Here is a 3,790-nt window from a genome sequence, read left to right as displayed (position 1 = left end):
CCCTAACCCTAACCCTAACCCTAACCCTAACCCTAACCCTAACCCTAACCCTAACCCTAGCCCAAATAACCCTAACCCTAACCCTAACCCTGACCCTACACCTAACCCTAAACCAAATAACCCTAACCCTAACCCTAAACCAACTAGCCCTGACACTAACCATAAGCCTAACCTTTACCAAAATAACCCTAACCCTAACCCTAACCCAACTAACCCTAACCCTAACCCTAACCCTAACCCTAACCCTAACCCTAGCCCAAATAACCCTAACCCTAACCCTAACCCTGACCCTAAACCTAATCCTAAACCAAATAACCCTAACCCTAACCCTAAACCAACTAGCCCTAACACTAACCATAAGCCTAACCTTTACCAAAATAACCCTAACCCTAACCCTAACCCAACTAACCCTAACCCTAACCCTAACCCTAACCCTAACCCTAACCCTAGCCCAAATAACCCTAACCCTAACCCTAACCCTGACCCTAAACCTAACCCTAAACCAAATAACCCTAACCCTAACCCTAAACCAACTAGCCCTAACACTAACCATAAGCCTAACCTTTACCAAAATAACCCTAACCATAACCCAAACACAACTAACCATAACCCTAACCCTAACCCTAACCCTAACCCTAACCCTAACCCTAACCCTAACCCTAACCCTAGCCCAAATAACCCTAACCCTAACCCTGACCCTAAACCTTACCCTAAACCAAATAACCCTAACCCTAACCCTAAACCAACTAGCCCTAACACTAACCATAAGCCTAACCTTTACCAAAATAACCCTAACCATAACCCTAACCCAACTAACCATAACCCTAACCCTAACCCTAACTCTAACCCTAACCCTAACCCTAGCCCAAATAACCCTAACCCTAACCCTAACCCTGACCCTAAACCTAACCCTAAACCAAATAACCCTAACCCTAACCCTAAACCAACTAGCCCTAACACTAACCATAAGCCTAACCTTTACCAAAATAACCCTAACCATAACCCAAACCCAACTAACCCTAACCCTAACCCTAACCCTAACCCTAGCCCAAATAACCCTAACCCTAACCCTAACCCTGACCCTAAACCTAACCCTAAACCAAATAACCCTAATCCTAACGCTAAACCAACTAGCCCTAACACTAACCATAAGCCTAACCTTTACCAAAATAACCCTAACCGTAACCCAAACCCAACTAACGATAACCCTAACCCTAACCCTAACCCTAACCCTAACCCTAACCCTAACCCTAGCCCAAATAACCCTAACCCTAACCCTGACCCTAAACCTAACCCTAAACCAAATAACCCTAACCCTAACCCTAAACCAACTAGCCCTAACACTAACCATAAGCCTAACCTTTACCAAAATAACCCTAACCCTAACCCTAACCCAACTAACCCTAACCCTAACCCTAACCCTAACCCTAACCCTAACCCTAGCCCAAATAACCCTAACCCTAACCCTAACCCTGACCCTAAACCTAACCCTAAACCAAATAACCCTAACCCTAACCCTAAACCAACTAGCCCTAACACTAACCATAAGCCTAACCTTTACCAAAATAACCCTAACCATAACCCAAACCCAACTAACCATAATCCTAACCCTAACCCTAACCCTAACCCTAACCCTAACCCTAACCCTAGCCCAAATAACCCTAACCCTAACCCTAACCCTGACCCTAAACCTAAAACTAAACCAAATAACCCTAACCCTAACCATAAACCAACTAGCCCTAACACTAACCATAAGCCTAACCTTTACCAAAATAACCCTAACCATAACCCAAACCCAACTAACCATAACCCTAACCCTAACCCTAACCCTAACCCTAACCCTAACCCTAGCCCAAATAACCCTAACCCTAACCCTAACCCTGACCCTAAACCTAACCCTAAACCAAATAACCCTAACACTAACCCTAAACCAACTAGCCCTAACACTAACCATAAGCCTAACCTTTACCAAAATAACCCTAACCATAACCCAAACCCAACTAACCATAACCCTAACCCTAACCCTAACCCTAACCCTAACCCTAACCCTAGCCCAAATAACCCTAACCCTAACCCTAACCCTGACCCTAAACCTAACCCTAAACCAAATAACCCTAACCCTAACCCTAAACCAACTAGCCCTAACACTAACCCTAAGCCTAACCTTTACCAAAATAACCCTAACCATAACCCAAACCCAACTAACCATAACCCTAACCCTAACCCTAACCCTAACCCTAACCCTAGCCCAAATAACCCTAACCCTAACCCTAACCCTGACCCTAAACCTAACCCTAAACCAAATAACCCTAACCCTAACCCTAAACCAACTAGCCCTAACACTAACCATAAGCCTAACCTTTAGCAAAATAACCCTAACCATAACCCTAACCCAACTAACCATAACCCTAACCCTAACCCTAACCCTAACCCTAACCCTAACCCTAACCCTAACCCTAACCCTAGCCCAAATAACCCTAACCCTAACCCTAACCCTGACCCTAAACCTAACCCTAAACCAAATAACCCTAACCCTAACCCTAAACCAACTAGCCCTAACACTAACCATAAGCCTAACCTTTACCAAAATAACCCTAACCATAACCCTAACCCAACTAACCCTAACCCTAACCCTAACCCTAACCCTAACCCTAACCCTAGCCCAAATAACCCTAACCCTAACCCTAACCCTGACCCTAAACCTAACCCTAAACCAAATAACCCTAACCCTAACCCTAAACCAACTAGCCCTAACACTAACCATAAGCCTAACCTTTACCAAAATAACCCTAACCCTAACCCAAACCCAACTAACCATAACCCTAACCCTAACCCTAACCCTAACCCTAACCCTAGCCCAAATAACCCTAAACCTAACCCTAAACCAAATAACCCTAACCCTAACCCTAAACCAACTAGCCCTAACACTAACCATAAGCCTAACCTTTACCAAAATAACCCTAACCATAACCCAAACCCAACTAACCATAACCCTAACCCTAACCCTAACCCTAACCCTAACCCTAACCCTAGCCCAAATAACCCTAACCCTAGCCCTGACCCTAAACCTAACCCTAAACCAAATAACCCTAACCCTAACCCTAAACCAACTAGCCCTAACACTAACCATAAGCCTAACCTTTACCAAAATAACCCTAACCCTAACCCTAACCCAACTAACCCTAACCCTAACCCTAACCCTAACCCTAACCCTAACCCTAGCCCAAATAACCCTAACCCTAACCCTAACCCTGACCCTAAACCTAATCCTAAACCAAATAACCCTAACCCTAACCCTAAACCAACTAGCCCTAACACTAACCATAAGCCTAACCTTTACCAAAATAACCCTAACCCTAACCCTAACCCAACTAACCCTAACCCTAACCCTAACCCTAACCCTAACCCTAACCCTAGCCCAAATAACCCTAACCCTAACCCTAACCCTGACCCTAAACCTAACCCTAAACCAAATAACCCTAACCCTAACCCTAAACCAACTAGCCCTAACACTAACCATAAGCCTAACCTTTACCAAAATAACCCTAACCATAACCCAAACACAACTAACCATAACCCTAACCCTAACCCTAACCCTAACCCTAACCCTAACCCTAACCCTAACCCTAACCCTAGCCCAAATAACCCTAACCCTAACCCTGACCCTAAACCTTACCCTAAACCAAATAACCCTAACCCTAACCCTAAACCAACTAGCCCTAACACTAACCATAAGCCTAACCTTTACCAAAATAACCCTAACCATAACCCTAACCCAACTAACCATAAG

Source organism: Sturnus vulgaris, unplaced genomic scaffold (assembly GCF_052056855.1).
Source record: "Sturnus vulgaris isolate bStuVul1 unplaced genomic scaffold, bStuVul1.hap1 Scaffold_251, whole genome shotgun sequence".
In the NCBI taxonomy this organism is placed as follows: Eukaryota; Metazoa; Chordata; class Aves; order Passeriformes; family Sturnidae; genus Sturnus; species Sturnus vulgaris.
The sequence above is the reverse complement of the archived record's forward strand: the minus strand, read 5'-3'. Positions refer to the sequence as shown.